Source organism: Danio rerio, chromosome 6 (assembly GCF_052040795.2).
Source record: "Danio rerio strain M-AB ecotype USA chromosome 6, GRCz13ab, whole genome shotgun sequence".
Lineage (NCBI taxonomy): Eukaryota > Metazoa > Chordata > Actinopteri > Cypriniformes > Danionidae > Danio > Danio rerio.
In genome coordinates this window covers 23773386-23797139 of record NC_141026.1, presented here as the reverse complement: position 1 = coordinate 23797139, position 23754 = coordinate 23773386, and the positions used below count along the sequence as shown (strand labels likewise).

Sequence of the window (23754 nt, the reverse complement as noted above, 5' to 3'; positions counted from 1 at the left end):
TATAACTACCATAATAACTTGTATAATTACATAAATAACTTGTAAAATTACAGTTATAACAAGTATAATTACAGTAATAACCTGTAACTGTAAAACAGAAAACTACTGTTTTTTAACAGTTTATCTACATCTTTTATTCTAACAGTTTTTTTCTGTATTTTTACGGTTTTTCTCTGGCGCCCCTGCTGCCAGAAAATAACCGTTTTTTTACGGGGATTTTTTTTACAGTGTAGGTAATTGTTAAAGAATGTGTTAGAGTGAGTTTAAAAGACAAATACATTTAAAAGGTTATGCAGTAAGAAGCTAACTGATAATTAAACATTGCATTTCAAAAATGAAAAATGCTTTTAGTAAATAAATATGTGAATTTAATTAATAATATTAACTTTGAGCTATAGCAGTAATGATTCTGAACAGTTATACCAGATATTGGGCCACCAAGTAGTATTGTTGAATTAAATCAGGTATGGAAAAACATATATGGAAATAAGAAATGCAATACTAAAATACCTGGCAAAGAAAATAAAAGATAAGATAATGATAAATGGCAACCAGAAGGAACATTTGATGTAAGCAGTGAGAAAATAGAAACTGAGTATGGAAAATATTAAGAAATTAAAATACGAGGTAAAAATGAGTGGTTAGAAAAGGAACACTAGTATAGATGAGGAGAAATGTAAAGTGAAACACAATCTGGAGCTAAAGAAATTTATTAGAATAACACTAAAGAAATTGAAAATTAAACATATCTACATATGATAAAATGATTATGAATTAGAGAAAAATAAACTGTTAAAACCGTAAGAGGAAGAAAATAGATGAGAGGAGTCTCCATTTGATGGAAAAAAAATGGGAAAGAAGGAAAGACTTTTTTAGGTCATGAGCTAAATTCCATATATTACTTAAAAGGACATAGGGATGGACTTTGGGGGACTGTAGACTTTTACCTACCAGACATCTCTGAGTGCACTGGCAAATGGAAAAGGTGTTTGAAAAACACAATGGACAAACTGTTGGCTGTGGACAGTTGTGAAAGCAGTGAGGCAGGCACTGCATGCCCAGGAATTACTGAGGACTGGAAAGGCTACTTATGTTCAGAGACACTAAAAAGAGGCAAACAAGCTAATGATGAACTGATCAAAGAGATAAAGCGCTCCACCAGAACTTTACATCAGCTCAATAGCCGCCTTTCCACTATCGGGCCAGTGCGAGCCAGGGCTTTAATCGGGCCGGGCCGGGCCAATAGCCCGGGAGGTTGAGAAATGAGGCCGAAATCATGTCGCGTTTCCACTGACGGGCTAATAGCTCACAGCGGGTTACGCAAACACCGCCCACAGAACGTCCCCGAATCGAACGTCACACAACCCGCCCACTTCAGATAAAGCACACCATAGAATCATCACGAAACGAAACCATTAAAATGAAGACAACCGAAACAAACAAACGACACGTTACTGTACAGCAGTACATAAATTGTCTATACGCACAGACCTGTGTATTTCCATTCATTACATTTGTTTACTCGCCGACCAACTGGCATTGTGCATCGACTGCTCTCGCCGAACGCAGGGACCCATCACAGAGAGCGCACACATCCATAATATAAAGCCACAGAAATTCTCCTTTATAACTCGATATTGCATGTATTTTATAACATCCTCGTTTTGATAGAAGTCGTGTTAAATGTTTCAGCATAAGAGCGAGTAGCCTTATAAAATATACCCATATTTGTTGCGCTCAGCAGCTATTCACTAAAGCTCTTCATTTAAAGTTTCATTTATAAATTTAACCACGTCATATAAAAACATAAACAGTTTTTTAGGTATATAGAACACATTTTGTGTTTGGACTTTCCCCCGTATGCGTTTAAAGCAGCGAGCGCTGCGCAGGACTGGGTGACAGAAAAAAAGGTATAGGAGATTCTGCTTTCACTCACCCAAATAATGCTCTGTTTGCGCGATTTGATTATATCATCGTATCCAAATACTTTATAAATAATATTTCAAACCTTCTCCGGTGTTAATTGTTTTTATAAAATATCAAAACTCTTTTTTTTTAAACAGGTCTTTGTAAAATGAAAGTTATAGGCTATATATATATATATATATGTGGCTTTAAAACGGTTCGATTTATGTATTGTATATAGGCTACCTACATATAGCTAGCTTTTGTTTATTTTATATTGGTTTATTTATTTAATGTGATTTTATATATATCCGATATTTGTAATTCTTTAAATTATATTTCATTAAAGCTTAGGCTATTTTATCAAGATATGACACTATATTGTTTAAAGTCTACGAAAGTGGGCACGTATTTTGTTAAGTTTTATGTCCTTCTGTTGTATTTATATTGTGTATTATCTCCAAAATAAATAAAGAAAAAAGCCGCTCGCGGCATAACAGAGCTGTGAAGGAGCGCTTTAGCCCGGTCTCACACACAAATACAGGCATCTAAACGCGCACAAACACACTTTTTAATCTTGACAAAAACTCTCGAAAACCTTTACTGTCTGCTGTCTCTTTAATATGGTGTAAAGCTTATTATGCGTTATTGAAACATAAAGGAGGACGCAGCAAAAAACATCACTATAAATTAAAACTACTTTATTATTTTATGCAGCAGCCTTACATTTAAAATGGAAACATAAGGGTGATCATACGCAAAAAGACCCCAGACTAAAAGGCTAGATGTTTTCTTTCCCTTATTTCTTTATTTGTTTGGCGCATGTACTCATGTGCGATCAGAAAACTGCCCGCCTCTCCTTTCACTCCGCCCCGAAGCCCCAGCTGGCCCTCCTTGGCCCAAGGCATTCGACGGGCCGAAAAAGGCCGGCCGCTGGCCTCAAGAAAGCCCCGCTTTGGCCCGATTAGGCCCCGGAAGTGACAGTAGCCGCGTTTCCACTATCGCGCCTAAAGCGAGCGAGCCAGGGCGAGCCAAGGCCAGTGGCGTTTCCACTGTCACTTCCGGGGCCTAATCGGGCCAAAGCGGGGCTTTCTCGGGGCCAACAGCCAGCCTTTTTCGGCCCGCCGAATACCTTGGGCCAAGGAGGGCCAGCCGGGGCTTTGGGGCGGAGTGAAAGGAGAGGCGGGCACAGTTTTCCGATCGCACTCGAGTACATGCGCCAAACAAATAAATAAATAAGGTCAAGAAAACATCTGGAACAAATTATAGGCTAAGGGGTCTTTTTTTGCATATGATCGCCCTTAAGTTTCGCTTTTAAATGTAAGGTTGTTGCATACAATGATCTTTCTTTGCTGCATCTTTGATGTTTCAATAACGCATAATAATCTTTACACCATATTAAAGACACAGCAGACAGTAAAGGTTTTCAAGAGGTTTTGTCAAGTTTAATACTGTGTGTGTTTTTGCGCGTTTAGATGCCTGTGTATGTGTGTGAGACCGAAAAAAGAGCGCTCCATTCATAGCTCTGTTGATGCTGCGAGCGGCTTTTTTCTTTTATTTTTATTGTTTTAATTTATTTTGGAGATAATACACTATATAAATACAACAGTAGGACATTAAACTTTACAAATTTCATGTCCACTTTTGTAGGCTCAAAACAATAGTGTAATATCTAGATAAAATAGCCCTATATTGAAATAATTTAAAGAATTACAAATATTAGATAGGCCTATAATAAAATCACATTAAATAAATAAACCAATATAAAACTAACAAAAGCTATAGCTATAACAATTGGGTACTATATCAAACTGTTTCAAACTTATATTAAACTTTCATTTTTCAAAAGCCTATTTGAAAAAAAGATTTTAGATATTTTCTAAAAAAATAAAAATAAATAAACACCGGAAAATGTTTTAAATATTATTTATAAAGTATTTGGATACGATAAAATTAATCAAATCATGCAAACAGAGCATTTTCGGGGTGAATGAAAGCAGAAACTAGGCAACCTTTTTTTCTGTCTGCAGCTGCGCAGCACTTTTTTGACGGGGAAAACTGCAAGTTCAAAATGTGTTCTGTGTCCTCAAACAAGTGTGTATGTTTTTATATGACGTGGTAAAATTAAAAAAGGAAATTTTAAATACATAAAGAGCTTTATTAGTGCATAGCTGCTGAGCGCAACGAAATATAAGCTATATTTTATTACGTGCTGCTCTTATGTGCTGAAACACTAAACACTTTCCTTTACTTAAGATATAATAAGCAACATCTTTAAATAAAGGGAATCACCTATTAAGTTTCATAAAGCCTATAGGGGGAAAAAAATCATGTTTCAGTTCTCTCCGGAGCATTTGGGATGAATGTTGGACAGATTCTGTCTAGAGGATGTTATAAAAAACATTTTATATCGAGTTATTAACGGAGAATTTTATATATGTGGTGTTATATCATGGATATAACACCACATATATAAAATGCTCCCTGCGCTCCGGGTCCCTCCGTTGGTGGCAAGACCACTGGATTTCGATGCCAGTCGGTCGGCGAGTAAATGAATATGATGAATGAAAACACACAGGCATGTGCGTATAGACATGCGTTGTACTGCTGTACAGTAACGTGTCATTTGTTTGTTTTGGTTGTCCTAATTTTAATAGTTTCGTGATGATGTGATGGTGTGCTCTATCTGCATGATTCTCGCTGAAGTGGGCGGTTTGAGTGACGTTCGATTCGGGGGATGTTCTGGGGGCGGGGTTTGCGTGACGCGCTGCGAGCTACTAGCCCCACAGTGGAAACGCGACATGATTTCGGCCTCACTGCTCAACCTCCCAGGCGATTGGCCCGGCCTGGCCCGATATAAGCCCTGGCTCGCACTGGCCTGATAGTGGAAATGCGGCTACTGGAAACCCCACTGGCCTTGGCTCGCCCTGGCTCGCTCGCTTTAGGCGCGATAGTGGAAACGCAGCTAGTGAAAGAAAAGAAGCCAGCACTAAGAGAGAAGGGGGAAACACTGTGCCCTGATATGGACACCACAGAAAAGACTGCACCAATCTATGAACCAGTTGTCTTCTCAGGGTGTGAGGAGGGAGAGTATGGCAGTCCATCTCAAAGCAGTCTACCTATAGTCCAAATTGAGAACAAGGTGACCACTCAGAGGGCAAAATAAGAGCAAAAGTGTAGCTACCCATTCTTGTATCAAATCAGTCTCCTATCAATTTGATAAAAAGAAAAGTATCATGTAAACTGTAAGAAAAGTCTTAGATGATAATGTACAATGAAACTTTAAATGTGTAATGTTAAAATAATAAATTATGATAAATGTTCAATAATTTTGCATCATTTTCATAGGTCTACTTATAGAGATTCATGAACACAGAAGGATAAAGTACAACGCATGATGGTGACTAAAGAAAAAATGACAGCTTTTGATAACTGAAAAAATAATTTGGGTTAGAAATTTATGGAATTAAATATTTAAGTTAAAATTAGGGAAATCTTATTTTGAGTAAACTAAACCAAGATTTGAGATAAAATTATGTCAGAGATTAAGACAGAAAATTGATTTATACTTGAAGAGAATGAAAACAAAAAAAGTAAAATGAACTCACAATACTGAATAGGTCAAAAAGTAACAATTCTAAATGTACTAAAAGAATATTTGAAAGAGAAAAGTTTTAGGTTAGGTTGTTTTACATATGTGAAGAAATAATTAAAAGCAAAAAGGATTAAGGACTAAAGATGAAAAATCAGATCAGATAGAGAGGAACCTATAAAGCACAGAAAAATCCAGTGATTTGTCAGTCAACTGATAAAAAATTACAACAAAAATGTATGTATAATTAGTTTGATGCTGAAAAGTGAAAAAATGCTAATTAATATAAAATGCAAAATAAGAAATTATTTAGGTAAGTGTCAAGTTTTAATAATTATTATGAGTTCAGGACATTAAGGGAAAACAAAATTAGCTAGCATAGGGAGGATTAATTAAAATCTAAACCTGATGCAGGTCTGTTATATGCTGGAATAGGCATTATTGAAACTTTTGAGAACATAGTAATATTAGAAACATTTAGATATGTTATGGCATTTCTAATTAAAGTCAATTTTAATTCGGTTGTGTGACGAATAACATGGATTCTATTTGAATTTGAATTGAATTTAAATTTTGATTATGGCATTAGTCAAAACAGACAAAAGTAGATGTTGTAAAATTTATGATTTAAGAACAGTCAGTGATAGAGAATTTCTTAGCAGAGGTTCCTAACACACACTGTACTTAAATTTGTTAGTTTGGATGCCAAATATGTTAAAGTAATTAATTGATTTCTGTTTAGGTAATTATCAGAGGAAGGTAGACACTTGGTTACACAAAGTAAATAGGCTGATTTACATAGTTACATACATTAGAATGCATAAAAGGATTTAGAGTATTTAGTGATGGTTATTGTAACGTGTAGGATTTAGTTATCTGCAGGTACATCTAGCTCAAGCTAAGTAAAAGACATAAATAAAACTTTTTAGGGATGACGGGTTTATTGTTAACAAGATTCTGTATCTAATCTAGATGCAATAATAACTGTTAAGATGATAAATAAGAAGTTGATTTTTCATTAAAGAAAATAGGGTAGCAGGTCTAACAATAGTATAGAGTCACAACCTTAATTAAATTATGTACAAATTAAACAATGTACTAGTCTTTATGAACAATGCATGTAGCATTAGAGGTGAACGAAAAAGACAAATAAGGTTTATGTAATATATACAAAGAACAGATTGTTGAGGCAACAGCATTTCGAGATATTGGCATTTGAGATGTACATGGTTTGAATCAAGGGTGAAGTGGTAAAGAAAATTGAGCAGCAAGGATGATGATCTCCTTTTTGAATGCAGTGATTAGTGAATTGTTGTCCACATGTGACATCTGTGCAAAGTAGAATGTGAGTAAAAGATCAGCAATAGGCCTAAGGGGATATTCAAGAACTTGATTGTGGATGTTAGGAAATGATATAATTAGCTTAGGGCAAGAGATACAAGTTTTTGGGCATGGCAGTTGTGGTAGATGAGTGAAAGTAATTCCATCAGCAGAGCAGGGAAGAAGAAACACTTACAATATTTAAGATAATAGAAGTAAGTCTCATATTTGGAATACCTTCAGAAATAAGTTTAATGTGTCTGCATTTAAAAATAAATTAGAGTAATTAAAGTCAATTAAAGTGAATAAAGGTAATTAAGTAGATGAATAAGTGTATATATGATTCAGTGAATAGATAAATAAATTAATTGATAAAGTATTGGAAATCAAGAAAATTGAGAAATTACACATAATTGTAAGGAATGATTGAAAGAGCTAAAGATGATTGATCAAGGCCTAGTTTAACAAGATGTGTTAAAATAATATACCTTTTGCATTAATAAGTGATTGCATGAAAACTGACAGAAACAAGCAACTAACACTGCATGAAGTACAATTGGGTCGACCCTTGCATGTAATCTTGTATTTAACCTTGTGGAATGTTTGGAGAACATTTCGAATGCATTGGAAAGAAGTTTGGTCTTTTATGAGGAAACTAACTGCCATGTGCAAAGCGATATCTGTACAGGAAACCAGAAAGGATCAGAAGAAGGAGATTAATTCGGTGATCGAGTATATCTGAGATGTTCTGGAGAAAGTGGAGTGAAATCAGGAGAAATGGACCTTATGCCAAGGTTGCCAAAGGGGATGCCATCAACTGGGTACCATCGAAGAGACTGCACAAGGGTGCCAAAGGAAAAAACTCCAGCAAGAGAAAGTTAACAGGAAACAGAGGAGGCAGAAAATCCCAAAGCTCAAACCAACAAAGTTTAAAGTGTGGCAGAAGGAGTTTATCAGAACAGTTAAAAGAGTAATTCTGATTATAAACCTGAGTGAGAAATACAGTAGATGCCACAAATTCAAGTGATGATAATCACCACAACTTCAGGTTATAGACTCTCAAAATAAAGTCTCTAGCAACACTTTTTAAGGCCAGAACGAAACAAAGAATGCTTGCAAGTATGTGCCAGATTTAGGGTCAAAAAGATGAACTAGTGCTAAAATTTTTTTGATATTTTAGAAAAAGAAGAGGATGATAAAGAGGATCCATGCCTTGGGTGTTAAGTGCTAGTCAACCTCTACCCCAAAACGGCGGCTCTCTACGATACGCAAAGTATCTGGGCTGAAGATCAACGTACTCTACTGATTATGTTTTGTGGGTGTTAGATTAGAATATTATGTTGTGACCATATCTTGGTAGATTGTATATGTTTATTTTTATTTTAGTATTTTAATTTTATTCTTTACAGTGTGTTAAATAACCATGACGCCCAGAAGCAAATGTATAACCATTTGTATGCTTAAAATATTACTTTTTATGATAACAAAATAGAATCAAGTCTTTTACTGTGTCCTCGTCAAAACATTAGTAAGTTATTCCAAAGTGCAATTATATGATTTGGTCATTTGTAATAATACTGTGACATATATTTGTCATTAGGTAGTATGGCTGAGGGCTAGGTCATGGAGTTGCACTATGGGCCAAAAGCAAGAATATTAGGACTTAAAGTCTTAAGAGGAGGGATTATATGAGGTGGATTTTATACTCTTTAAAGTGTGAAGTTAATGTATATATTCAAATTATATGTGTATAATCTGCTTGTAGACTTGCATACCATTAAAACAATTAAAGTGTTATGAAGAGTTAGAAAGGGGAAATGGCCTGAGGAAACAACTAAGGGTCATAAAAAAAGGGATGAAAAGAGAGTGGTAAAAAAGCCTGAGGAGTCTCAGGAAACAGATGTCAGAGGTGGAATTTGGGGTCAGGGGTTAAACTAGGAGGGATCTTGTGTAATATATGGAGAACAAAGGAAAACAACGGATGTAAAAGGGTATTTAAGTAAGGCCAGAACAGGAGAGAGACAGAATTTTTCAGACAGAGATGCTACTGGGGGTCTCCTGAAAGTTCTCCTTTGTTGTCGACAATAAAGTATATTCTTCTGATATTCATAACCTCCAGACTGAGTTTGATTTAGTAAGAGAAAAACCAAGAAAACCACTACAATCTCAACCCCTGATGTTGCTTGCAGTCACGCACACCTGAAGTCCATGGCACACTTCATTCCAGAACTAGACCCAAAAGCCCCAATCATGCTTCTCTTAGGTCGAGATGTTATACGAGTCCATAAAGTCTGTAAACAGGTGAATGGCCCACACAACTTGCCCTATGCACAGAAATTGGATCTGGGATGGGTTATCGTAGGTAATATATGTTTAGGGAATGTCCACAAACCTCTGACAATCAGCACATTCCACACAAACACTATAGAACCAGAATGCCCAACTCTCTTTAAACCATGTCCAAATGTTTTCCATGTCAAGGAAACATGCAAAGACCTTCAAATTGCTAACCACTGCCCCACATATCCGAAAGCTAAATTCCCCTGTGATGTTGACTGTCTAGGAGACAATGTGTTTCAGAGAACCAAAGTGGCTCCTTCAATTCAGGATGCAACTTTCATGAAAATCATGGATGTAGGTTTAGATTAGATTAGATTCAACTTTATTGTCATTACACATGTACAAGTACAATGCAACGAAATGCAGTTTAGGTCTAACCAGCAGTGCAGTAGCAGCAAGTGCAGGATATAGGAATAAGTTATAAAGTGCAGTTATAGAAAACTATGGTGATACAGATGGATGTACTATGAACATTATATACAGGTTGGATAAGCTATGAACAGATTTACAATATATGAATATATGTGCAGGTTGCTATTAAAAATCAGTAGTGTGCAGAAAGATAATATGATTACAAGTGTATATGTTATAATATATGAATATATGTACAGGGATAGATAAACATGATTACAAGTGTATATGTTACAATATATGAATATATGTACAGGTTGCTATTAATAATCAGTAGTATGCAGATAAATAAGCATGATTACAAGTGTATATGTATAGTGGGTGTGTACATAATTACAAATGCCCATATGCAGTGGGTATGCACAGTTCAATAAGTAAACAGTTCAATGTGGTGCAGTGAATGTGCAAATTTTAAATGTGCAAATGTTAAACAGTGCAGTTATTGCGAGGAGTTTAAGTTAGAGGATAGTGGGGGGTGTATTGGGGGGGGGGTGGGCAAAAGAGTCAGTGGGGGGCAAAAGAGTCAGTGTGGGGCAGAGTTCAGGAGGGAGACAGCTCTGGGGAAAAAGCTGTTCCTCAGTCTGCTGGTTTTTGTCCGGGGGAGCCTGAAGCGCCTGCCGGAGGGCAGTAGAGAAAACTGTCTGTGAGCGGGGTGAAAGGTGTCCTTCAGAATACTGCGTGCTCGGCGCAAACAGTGTTTCTTCTGGATGTCCTCTATGGCTGGCAGTGTGGTCCCTGTGATGCGTTGGGCAGTTTTCACCACCCGCTGCAGTGCCTTATACTCAGCAACAGAGCAGCTTCCATACCAGACTGTGACACATTTTGTCAGGACTCTCTCTATTGTGCAGTGGTAGAAGTTCACCAAGACGGCTGATGAAAGCTGGTTCTTCTTCAGTTGCCTTAAGAAGAATAGGCGCTGGTGAGCCTTCTTGATCAGGCTGGAGGTGTTGGTGGTCCAGGAAAGGTCCTTTGAGATGTGGGTCCCCAGGAACTTAAAGGATGAGACAGGCTCAACGGCCATCCCATTGATGTGGATGGGATCATGTGAGCCTGTTCGTCCCTTTCTGAAGTCCACAATGAGCTCCTTGGTCTTTTTGGTGTTAAGGAGCAGATTATTGTCGGTGCACCAAGTGGCCAGATGCTGTATCTCCTCCCTGTAGGCCGTCTTATCATTGTTGCTGATTAGACCAATCACTTTGGTGTCATCTGCAAATGTGATGATGGTGTTGGATCTATTAACAGGCCTACAGTCAACGGTAAAAAGGGAGTAGAGAAAGGGGCTCAGCACACAGCCCTGTGGTACACCAGTGTTGAGTGTGACGGTGGTGGAGCAGATGTGACCTGATCTAACATTCTGAGGTCTGTTAGTCAGAAAGTCCATAATCCAGTTGCAGAGTGATGTGTCAATATCCAGGTTCCTTAGTTTGATCAGTAACTTGGAGGGTATGACAGTGTTGAATGCTGAGCTGAAGTCCACAAACAGCATTCGTGCATAAGTGTTTTTATTGTCCAGGTGTGTGAGTACAGAGTGCAGTGCTATAGAGACTGCATCATCTGTGCTCCTGTTGCTACGGTAGGCAAACTGATGTGGGTCCAGTGTGGGTGGCAGAGAGTCTTTTAGATGTGCCAGGACCAACCGCTCGAAGCACTTCATGATGATGGGTGTGAGTGCTACAGGCCGGTAGTCATTCAGGCATGTTGGGCTGGAGTGTTTGGGCACTGGCACAATAGAGGTGGTTTTAAAGCATGTTGGCACAGCTGCTAGGTTGAGCGACAGGTTGAAAATGTCTGTGAATACCCCAGCGAGCTGTTCTGCACATACTTTGAGGACACGCCCAGGAATACCGTCTGGTCCAGCAGCCTTACGCTCATTGATACGACTCAGTGCCGTGTGTACTTCTGAGGAGGTGAGTGTGATAGGTGAGTGGTCGGTGGAGGAAGTGATCCTGGTGTAGGTTTCTTTATTGTCTCTATCAAAGCCGGCATAAAAGTCATTTAGCTCGTGCAGGAAGGAGACGTCTGTGGCTGTGGGTGTGGACTGGCTGAGTTTGTTGTTGGTGATGGCCTGGATGCCCTGCCACATGCGCCGAGGATCAGAGTTGGAAAAGTGCTCCTCTAGCTTAAGCTTGTAGCGGTGCTTGGCCTTTTTGATGCCCCTCTTCAGATTAGCCCTGGAAGTGCTGTAGGCCTGTGCATCCCCTGATCTGAAGGCAGTGTTGCGTGCCTTCAGCAGGAGGCACACCTCCTTGTTCATCCATGGTTTCTGATTCGGGTATGTGGTGATTTGTTTCTGGGTTGTAACACTGTCTATGGTGGTGTTGATATATTCCAGAACAGAGGAAGTGTAACTGTCAATGTCTGTGTGAGAGCCATGTGTGGCCTGGGAAGCAAACATACCCCAGTCTGTGTGTTGAAACCTGTCCTGGAGTGTGGAGTCTACCCCCGCTGGCCACACTTTGATGGTCCTCACTGATGGCTTCACACGGTCGATGAGGGGTGAGTATTTGGGGGTAAGGAACAAAGAAAGGTGATCTGACTGACCTAGGTGGGGGAGGGGGGTCACAGCGTATGCTTCAGCTATGTTTGTGTAAACATGGTCCAATGTTTTGTTTCCCTTGTGTGGCAGAGAATGTTTTGATGGAATTTAGGGAGCACTGTCTTTAAGTTTGAGTGATTAAAATCCCCCGCAACAATAAAAGCAGCCTCCGGGTGAGCAGTCTGTTGTTTGCTGATGGCTGCATGAAGTTCGTTCAAAGCCAGCTTTGCATCAGCGTCGGGAGGAATATAAGCAGCAGATATTATGGTGGATATGAATAAAAAGGTCTACATTTAACCATTAGGAATTCCAGGTTAGCAGAGCAATGTCTCCCAACGACGACAGAGTTTGTGCACCAAGCTTTGTTAATATAAATGCATAATCCTCCGCCTCTGGTCTTACCGGAGTCATCTGCCGTTCTGTCCGCTCGGAATGAGTGGTGCTCCGTTAGCGATACAGCGTTGTCTGGTATCCCGCTGTTTAGCCATGTTTCTGTGAAAATCATGACGTTACAGTTCCATAATCTTTTGCTGTGGTTGATGCGCAGTCGAATCTCATCCATTTTGTTCACCAGTGACAGTACATTGGCGAGAAAAATGCTGGGTAAAGACAGCCGGTGTGGTGTTAGCTTTAGCTTAGCTCTTAGCCCGCCGCTCTTTCCCCGTCTTTGTTTACATTCTCTGTGCGGTCTGCGAGCACTTCCGCCCGGCCGGGCAGGGCGCCCAGCCCCGGGTTTTCTGGCGATCTCATGGATGAGTTGAAGATTGCTAATAAAACTGTCCGGAATGCACAAACCAATATCCAAAAGCTCCTGTCGGGTGTACGATGTAAAGGCACCACTGTTCTGCACGAACAGACCCGAAATGAGCAGGAATAATACTGCAAAAATGCAGAAACTGGAGAGACCCTGAGCCTCGCGTTGTGCACGCGCCGCCATCTTGGATCGAAAATCGGTTTACGGAAGGAATCAAACAACAGTTGGGTAGACCCTCACCTGCCGTGGCTATACATTGTCTGCATAAGTCTGTTCAGATTGACGATATCGATGTTGACTCTGATGTCAAGCAATTTGTGATGCGTGACTTCTACGTAGATGATGGTCTCAAGTCTTTGCCTACAGTAGAAGCTACTATCAGTTTGCTAAAAAAGACACAAGAGGTTCTGTCTAAATCCAATTTGAGACTACATAAGATAGCAGCAAACTGCAAAGAAGTCATGGAAGCCTTTCCATCGACAGACCATGCAAGTGATCTGAAAGATCTAGACTTTGAGGAAGACATGCTGCCAATGCAGCGTAGTCTTGGTCTAAATTGAGACCTCCATTCTGATTGCTTTCAATTTAGTGTCAGTGATGAGGTAAAACCTTACACCTGTCGAGGTGTCTTATCCATTATTAACAGACTCTATGATCCCCTTGGGTTTGTAGCACAATTCAAGGCAAGGCTATTCTGAGAGAACTTACTGCTGTGAGCGGTGACTGGGATGCTCCATTGCCACAAAAGATTGAGGAAGCTTGGACCTTGTGGAGAGTTTCCTTGTCATAGCTGGCTAGTCTTTCTATTCCCAGGGCTTACACTTGCTATGAGAAGAGTACTATGTGTTTTTGCGGATACATCAATAAAAGCCATCTCTGCAGTGTCATATCTAAAAGTCACAGATGATAAAGGAAAGAATCACATTGGGTTTGTAATGGGGAAAGCCAAACTTGCCCCCCGCCCTGAGCACACAGTGCCAAGACTTGAACTTTGTGCGGCAGTGGTTGCTGTTGAGTTGGCAGACTTCATTTCAGTAAACCTGGACTTACAATTTGATGCTGTAACCTACTACACGGACAGTAAGGTAGTTCTTGGGTACATTTGTAATGAGACCAGGTGCTTTTATGTTTATGTGAGTAACCGCATTTAGCGTATCGAAGGTCTTCTAGTCCAGATCAGTGGCGATATGTTCCTACTGAACAAAACCCAGCAGATCACGCAACACGTTTCGTTTCTGCAGCCCACTTACAAAAAACCAACTGTTTAAGTGGACCCAAATTCCTGCTCACGCAAGGACCAGATACTCAGAACACTTTCAATCTAGTTAATCCAAGTTCAGATCCTGATGTGCGTCCTCTAGTGTCCACATTTACCACCACAGCATTAACCAAGCAGCTTGGTTTTGAACAGTACGCCAAATTTTCCCCTTGGAATTCATTAACAGGTGCCATTACTTGCCTTATCCACATAGCTCATCATTTTAAAAACAACAGAAAAGGAAAACGGTTCTTGTAAAGGCTGGCACTAATGCAAAGAATTCACAATGGAAGAATCTTATAGAGTTATAAACATCATCCTCCCAGCAGTACAAGAAGAGGCTTACAGTCTTGAGACTGAATGCATTAAACGGCAAGAGAGGATACCAAAGAGCAGTCCTCTCCATACTCTGAATCCATTCTTTGATCAGCAAGGTCTTCTGAGGGTTGGAGGATGTCTTCACCTTTCAAGTCTTAATCAGAGTGAGAAGACTCCTTTGTTAATTCCCGGCAAGAGTCGCATTGCCACTTTAATTATTAGATAACACCATGAGCGTGTTCACCATAAAGGTCGTCACTTTACGGAAGGAGCAGTCCATGCAGCTGGTTTTTGGATAGTTGGTGAAAAACGATGGGTGAGCAGCATCATACACCAATGCATAACTTGCAGACGGCTCAGACCTCCACTCAGCATACAAAAAATGGCTTCCAGCAGAACGGCTCTCAACAGACCCTCCTTTTACCAACGTTGGACTGAATGTGTTTGGCCCTTGGAATGTCTCCTCCCGTTGGACAAGAGATGGTCTCCTATACAGCAAGAGGTGAGTTGTATATTTTACATGCGTGAGCATAAGAGCTGTTCATATAGAAGTTATTGATTCTCGACACATCCAGTTTCATCAATGCTCTTAGACGTTTACTTGCTGTGCATGGACCTGTCAAACATATTCGCTCCGATCATGGGACGATCTTTGTAGGTGCATGTAAAGAGCTACAGATACCTTCAAACATTGAAAGCAAAGTTGTAAAGACGTATCTGTCAGATCAAGGTTGTACAAAGACCTTTAATCCTCCGCATGCTTCCCATTGTGGTGGATCATGGGAAAGAATGATTGGTCTGGCAAGGAGAATTCTTGATTCCATGTTTCTCCAGTTGAAAGACAAACTTACCCATGAGGTGCTGGTGACCTTCATGGCAAAGGTAACAGCTATTATCAATGCCAGGCCTCTTGTTCCTGTGACAACAGACCCGCATGAGTCATTCATACTCAGACCAGCAGCTCTCCTAACACAAAATGTGAACTTTGTTGCTGCACCTACAGGCAAGTTTGGAGTTACCGACTTGTACAAGTGCCAGTGGCGGCAAGTTCAACACCTTTCCAACACATTCTGGGACAGATGGCGTAAGCAATTCCTTCCAACCCTACAACCACACAGGAAATGGCAGTCCGTTCATCCAAATGTCAGTACAGGAAGCGTTGTCCTCCTTAAGAACAGCCAAGTACCACGGAATGAATGGCCTCTTGGACTGGTAACACAATCATTCCTTAGCAAAGATGGGAAAGTGCGTCAGGTTGAGGTTAAGGTCATTAAACCTGGAGGTTCCACTCTTTTTCTTAGGCCTGTTACAGAGGTAGTAAGATAAGTTAGAATTATCTGGTGATGTTTATTAACATCAGGCGGGGAGTGTGTTGTTATCACAATGTTTGGTAGTGAATATGTATGTTTTTCATTATTTCGACGTGGCCCCTTTAAGAATCTTAGGTTTCAGAACAGAGTCATACCATGTGAGCACTGATGAGGAAGTTAGCAAGTATGTTGCACAGAGCAGCACAGTCTAACAATCCTGAGTTAATTCTTTAACGTTTGCATTCATCTTGTGTTTGTTTAAGCATCGTGGGTATGTATTGACTGTTTTAATCGATGTCTATTATTCCAGATGCTTTGGGTCATTTTTATATAGTTATTATTAGAAGTCTATTCTTTTCTGTCTGCTTCACTATGGTTAAGGGACATTTTGAGTGTAATCTCTGACTAGTTCATTGAAAGTTCATGCAATTCAGTATAGTTAAAAGGTGATTTAAGATATGTGTGTGTGTTTAACATGATTATATTACATTTAAGAGAATGTGTGTTTAAGAGAAAACACATAAAGCCTTGAAGACATTCATTTATTTACTTATTTGCAAATGTATACATCTTAACAACATGCTTAGTGTTGATTATGCCTTTTGTGCAATTCAGTTTTACCTTTCTTTGGAATATCAATAAACCTGTGGACAAGGAGTTATCGTCTTCAGAGTTTTGATGTCAAGGAAGAGTTTATCTGGCTGTAAAGATATATTTAGCACATATAGCGAAGACAGCACAACCTCAGTCAAAGTTAATTTAGTGTGCGTGGTTATTGGTCTCTGTGTACAAGCTCGGAACTTTAATCTTGCAGTTGGCTGTAACAGTTGCCTGTAAAACTATACAAAGGCACAAATGATTTTATTCTCTCTGCTTGGTCTGTGTCCGAGTCATACATGTACAGCTGAATGCTGATCCTCTCACTCACACTGCTTCTCTCTGTCTGCCTGTCTGTTGCCAAACACAGAGCAAGGGAGCTCTTGGCTCCGCCCCCTTGTTACGTTGGCCGGAAAGTCGAAACTTATTTTCATGTTAAGCAACAGGCCCCTAAAACAGCAACCTGTGTACACATCCCCAAAATAACACTTTTGAACACATTATAATAAAAAAAATCTGAACTGTTTTGATCTGAACCTAAACTGGCAAACTTAGAAGAACCATAATAGTAATATTAAATCTTAAAAAAGGGGTAAACTATGTGCCCTTTAAACCAACATCCTATTGATTTCAAATACTGACATTTATTCATCAGTTATGGCAACCAAAATTCAATGTCTGATAGATGTCATAGTGGTAAAGTCAACACAACGTCAAGCTGTAACATCATTAGACGTTGATATTTAGTTGGTTTTACGTTGGACATTGACATCGGGCTGACGTTGAGTTCTGATGTAAACCCGATTTTAATTTCCAAACAAAATGCAGTATCTCCACGACTTTAGGTTACAATTTCAATCTGCTGGCATGTTGACCTCTTGTGCCTGCTGGGTGTTTAAGGCCATTTCGGTCTTCATACAGTAAATATCCATCATCTTCTTATCAGTGACATACATCTAAACCAGGGGTTCCCATACTCGGTCCTGGAGGGCCGGTGTCCTGCAAAGTTTAGTTCCAATCCCAAATAGACGCACCTTGGCTAGCTAATCAATCTTATACTAGGCTTTCTAGAAACATCCGTGCAGGTGTGTTGAGGCAAGTTGGAGCTAAAATCTGCAGGAAATCGACCCTCCATGACTATGTTTGAGCATCCCTGATCTAAACAGTCTCTGGGTCAATTCGTGTAAAGATTTTAAACATCTTCTTGGACACTTTTAATGCTTCCAAACAGTTTGCTGCAATGTAAAGTGCACATGTGATGAAGTAGTTCATTATGATGCAATTTACCTTCTATGTGTGATTTGATTGGACAGGAATTACTGAACTGATTTTTCTAATTCCCATGAACTTAAAAAAAAAGTAGTGACTGCAGGTTGAAGGAAAGTAGTGGAGTAAAAGTACAGATTCTGCACTAAAAATGTACTCAAGGAAAAGTAAAAGTACACATTTTTAAAACTACTTAGTAAATTACAATTTCTGAGAACAACTACTTAATTACAGTAACCAAACAAATTTCGCTGTATGACTACAATGACAATAAAGGTTCTTTACTTTACTTACTTGAGTATTGACCGAATAGCAACATCATTTGATATCATTATTGGACATCAAAATAACGTTGTCCTTAGACGCTGCCTAGATGTTGATTTTTGGTCATCTGACACCACAACCTAAATCTAACCTAATATTAACGTCTATGACGCTGTGTGCCTGCTGGGCAATGACTAGATGCATTACAAAATGTTATATTTACACACATACTCAAATTACATGTAATTGCGTCAGCTTTTAACAGCGTAATACTCACTACTCACTACTCTTGAGAACTTTTGAAAGGTCTACTTTTTACTCCTACTTTGAGTAATATTTTGAGCAGATACTTTTACTTTACTCTCACTACATTTTTATGCAAGTAATGGTACTTTTTCTTGAGTATGATTTTTCAGTACTCTTTCCACCACTGATTATGGGCATATGAATCCAAGTTACATCTCTAAATAAGAAAACAAGAACACATTCTTTGAATGTCCCAGAAAAGTTAAAATGTACCAGATAATCATCATATAACTTGAGTGTTAAATAGATGACAAACTAAACCTACCCCTTTTTAAACCACCTACCCAAAAAATACTCTTGGATTTTCACAAAATACGTTGATTGTTCCAAATAAAATAACTGTAAAATAAAATATGTAGATCAATTTCCACGCCAACAAGGCTTGAAAGCAGAAAGCAGAAAGCTTTACTGGCAATTTCTCAATCCTATAATTACATAATAATAGAAAAGACCTCCAAGTTGGTTAAAAAATAAAATTGGGAATAAAATTTCAGAGACTAGGTTTAGTCAAACAAAAATTTAACCAATTAATGTTAAGAGTTTTATTTAGAGACGAGAAATCCAAAAAGTCCCAGTTTTTAAGGGAATTTAAAACAACAGATTTACGAATAAGGTAAATCGATGTACACAATTCTTTCTCAATATATAAATAAAATCGTATCAATGGACTTTACTGTTTCTTTATCTAGGTATATGGTTGACTCAATATAGATTAATTTAGAAATTCCTTCTGCTTTTGAAAGAAAGAACTTTGCCCTTAAGGGACAAATCCCTTAATAAGCAAAAATTTAATTTACTTTTTATATTTTTGAAAACAGCATCAAGGTTTAAAGAAACTCTGTTTTGCTAATTAAAAAAAATAATTAATCTCCCCAGGTGTGTCCCAAATCGCCTACTTATGCACTATTCTATAACTTTTTGTATCATAATTACCTGGATGATGCACTCATTCAATCGGTAAAATTAAGTGTGGAATGATGAACACTTCACGCACTCAACGACTGCAGCTTTGCTCATGTAGCGGAAGGGGCAATGCTTTCGGGTGCTCATGTTGGTTAACTTTATTTTTTTTTGGATTGTGGAGGCAGTATTCTCCTACGAGAGTGATTATAGTGCCTCTCAATGGTTAGCGGTTATAATCATGGCAGGTGTTATTTGGTAGTTTGGTCATTTATTTCACTAATTTGGCAATCATCAAACATCATCAGGTAAACGGTTTGAATTTCTGCTTAGTAAAAAAACCTCAGTGTTCCATTTGGGACGACACTACACTGTAAAAAATAAATAAATAAAATTTACAGTAAAAAACCGGCAGCTGTGGTTGCCAGTACTTTACCGTTAAAAACACAGTACAAACCTAAAAGTAATTTTAAATTTTTATGGTAAATTACCATATTTATTCATTTATAAACATTACATGTCTGTATTTTCAATGATCAACATCTACACATCTTTTGTTACACAGTTAGACACGTTAGCACACCCACATGCAGGTGATGTGGAAGATACATTATGAACCAATGCTCATCACAATCAACTTTTCCCACAAGCAAAAAAGAGTATCATCTTATAGAAGGTGCCTAGTGTCATTCACACAGCTACTAAACACCAGTATGGTAACACACATAAAATTAAAGTCATGAAATAAACATTGTTTATCAATATTAGATGTAACATAAATCTCTAGTGTACATAACTGATGAGTAAAACAACTAAAAAGATCCATATTATTGTCAACCAAATGCATAAAAAGTTATGTGCCATGCAGGGAATTCTGGGAAGTCAATTTACATCACAAGGTGTTTTGAATGGAGCTAATAATATGCCAAAACAATCAGAATTTGAATTGTGTTAATTATAATTATTAACAATTGTAATTTAATAAATCAGATTTGTTTAAATGCCATTAATTTTTTTTAAATTTGAATTTCTTAATTTGAATATAAATTTCTTACTTTTAATTTTTGAATTTTGAATTTGAGTTTCATAACTTTAATATTGAACATCTGAAATTTAAGACAACTGATATTTTCAAGGCTGAATTTTCATAGACGTATAGATGCATTTTCAAACTGTTTTTGTGTTCTAAATTCCTAGACTGCAGATATCGAGTTTGCACAAAATACTGTTTCAAGTTTTTCAAGATGAAGAAATTCAGAACATCAAATTTTATATTCTAAAATTCAAAGCCAGAAATTCAGATTGTGAAATTCAGATTCAGCAGAAATTAGGTCAGGGGTCATCAACAGGGAAGATAATTTATATACATAAATTGTTGTTATTATTATTATTGTTATTATTATTAATATTTTACCTATTAATGTTATTATCTAATTTTACACCCTTTTATTTATATTTTGTTATTATTATTATTTTTTTAAACAGTCCTGCAAGTATAAAAAAATTAAGTAATGATATAATATGAACTTAAAAGTTCAAACAGGCTGCAAAAATCAGCAAAAAAAAAAAACAACAACAACATTTGCAATACTTCCTAAATAAGTGCTTTATAATAAATCGTTTATTATAAACCTTTTTAAAAGGTACTTTAGAACTTTAGCTGACCATATATCAGCTAAATTTATTTATTTATTTAATAAATAAATATGTCATTTATTGCAGTTGTAAAATGCTGGGAAACTTTAAAAATGCACCTGGAAAAAGCTTAAAAAGTTCTTAAATGTGACTTTGGCAAAAGTGTAAGAGCCCTGTGATTGACCAAAATGTTTAGTTTGACTTTTCAGTGATCCTCTACTCTTCCCTGTTGATGACCCCTGACCTACTTTCTTTCTGAATCTGAATTTCATGATCTGAATTTCTGTTTTTTAATTTAAAATTTTGAAATTGATGTTCTGGATTTCTTCATCTTGAAATATTGAAACAGTATTTTTACAAACTGAATATCTGCAGGCAAGAAATCCAGAAGACAAAAAATCTGAAGTTTAAAAATACGTCTATAAAAAGAATCAGCCCTGAAAAATTCAGTTGTCTTAAAATTCAGATGTTCAATATTTAAGTTATGCAATTCAAATTAAGAAATTCAGATTCAAATTAAGAAACTCAAATTCAAATTAAGAAATTCAAATTAAAAAGTTCAAATTTAAATTTGCAGCATTTAAATATTCAGCTTTATTAAATTACAATTGTCAATAATTCAATTAACGCAATTTCAAATTCAGATTGTTTTGGCATATTATTAGCTCTATGGTTTTGCTCTCAAAGTGTTAAGTAGGAAATGGTGCTGTTGCGTTGTCCGTATTTATATTCATTGGTTCAAGTACATTCAATAACAAACAAACAAACAAACAAACAAACAAACAAACAAACAAACAAAAACAAAAACAAAGCATCATCTATATCCTATGCTCCAGTCCACTCTAAGGAAGTTTAATTTCCTGCTAATTTCCCACATTTTCCCAACTGCCCCCAATGATCATTACAAGCTCCATTTTTTGATACATTATTTCCTTCAAGATTTTCCTTTCTGTTTTATATTGTTACCTTTCATAAGGATGTGCTCTACATTTTCTGTCGTATTACACTCATCACATTTATCTAATAAATTTTGCCCATTAAAGCAAGGGTGGGTTTTAATCCAGTACGTCCTAATCTTAGTCTAGTTATTATCTCTTCTTCTCTTCTGCATTTGCATAAATCTACATTTTATAAATCTTAGTATTGATTTTTAAATAATATTATTAATTTTATTTGTTTATTGTACTTGATGTCATCCGTTGTTATGATTAATATATTCGTATTGTAAAGTCTTAATATTGATTACCCTAATCATAATAACCAACAGTGACGTATACAATTGTACGTCACTAGCACGGTGCATTCTGGGTTTACTCCAAAATGGCTGCGCCCTTGCGCAAGTGTTAAAAAACACTTATCTCGCCTGAAAGTCAAATTAACATCTTAGGTTTCACTGTGTTGATCATCATCGAGGACGACAGACAGTGCACACAAATAAATCAGTGGATTAAGGTATTTCGTGCCTGCCCTGATTCAAGCAGATTGCATTTTAAGGGACATGACGATGGGCCGCTTCGCCTAACCACACATCAAAACGCAGACCAGCGCAGATACCCCTGTCACCCTGCGCCTGCAGGCCCTGTACAGACTGATTTGTGTAATCACCCGCAGAGGCAACGGATCTACAGCTCGAGCTTTGGAGGACTATTTATTTTGGAGGTAGCGTTACTCGTACAATTTACAAAACCCCTCAGCATTTCGACATTGTGCAAAATACCAAAAGTTGTTCTTTGACACTGTGGTCTCGGTCCCCTAAATGTAAGTTATAGTGTGTGTGTGTGTGTGTGTGTGTGTGTGTGTGTGTGTGTGTGTGTGTGTGTGTGTGTGTGTGTGTGTTGTAGTTGTAACGTCAGTTTCTGTGTACGTATAGTATAGTATAGTATTGTCTAGTCTAGTCTATGTCTTTCTATCTATTACGTGTGTGTGTCACAGGTGCATACCATTACTTTAGGTCACAATTTACTGTAAAAGCAAACCATTAACCAACATTACTAGCTTGATAAACTACTAATTAGCTGTTTGTTAATAGTTAAGGTAGAAGTTAGGTTTAGGTTTTGGGTAGGATTAGGAATACAGAATAATATACGTTATAACAACTGATGAACAGTTATTATCTTAATAATTTGCAGGTAATAAGCCTGTAGTTAATGACATCAATTTTCACCTAAACTAATGTATTACTTTCGATTCAGAAAGTGAAACTCAAATTATATAGACTCATTACATGCAGACTAACATTTTTCAAGTGTTTATTCATTTTAATTTTTTATTATTTTTGCTTTCTTCTGACAGCAACCCACAGTTCATTATCTTAGAAACAAACTGTCACAACATAGGAGTTAGAGGTTTGCCTACAACTAAAAAATAATAATAAATTAAATGTAACACCTGGTTTTTAAAACAAGAGGTTTGTCGAAATCAAAGAAATGTTACATCAACAGGTCACTGCTCAGTACATCGTTTTTGGGGTCAGAGTTTGATATGCGTTTGGCACAACAGCAAAAACTTATAGCTAAAGTTCAGTGATGGACTTAAATATTGGTTTTAGGAATCCAGTGTGGATGCACTGGGATTCAGAAGTCAGTTGAAAGGAAACACAGCAGTTGGTGGGTGGTTGCTATGTTGCTATGACAGTGCAGCCAAAAAAGATTTTTATGCAAGATTTTTATCACCAAAATTACATGGCTGAAACAGTATGTAGGCTGTGATGAAAAAGAAAAACCCTAACCAGCATGTGCTTGTCTGAAGCAGCAGGTTTGCTGTGTGTCTATTCATTCTAGTCAGGTCCTCTGCACTTCATCCCGACTGTATTTAATCCGCGTAATAAAGATTGCATGCCGCAATAAACCATTGCGCCTAAAATGATCCAGACCACACTGAATGAGGAGAACCCATGGGGAAACGAAAAGGAAGCAGCACACGGCAAAAGAGAAGGAGAGCTAAATGCAGAAAAAAATACTTGTCTCTATGCACCAGAATGAGGAGCATGCACACTCAATAGCTGCGTTTCCACTATCGCGCCTAAAACAAGTAAGCCAGGGT

At 37.7% G+C, this 23754-nt stretch overlaps 2 protein-coding genes across 14 annotated transcripts in view; one reads left to right on the top strand and one right to left on the bottom strand.

Annotated features, from left to right (window-relative positions):
- LOC147836337 (uncharacterized) overlaps positions 1-23754 on the bottom strand; it is a 432239-nt gene that overhangs the window by 69876 nt on the left and 338609 nt on the right. The window lies entirely within an intron of this gene.
- rptor (regulatory associated protein of MTOR, complex 1) overlaps positions 22012-23754 on the top strand; it is a 236070-nt gene continuing 234327 nt past the window's right edge. For 8 of the 13 annotated variants that reach the window (XM_087257152.1, XM_087257149.1, XM_087257147.1 and 5 more), the window contains exon 1: positions 22012-22371. The gene's annotated coding sequence lies outside the window, so the exon portion shown is untranslated. Of the gene's footprint in view, positions 22471-23754 lie in introns of all 13 variants that reach the window. The other 5 variants (XM_087257151.1, XM_087257150.1, XM_087257146.1 and 2 more) reach the window with 1 other exon arrangement.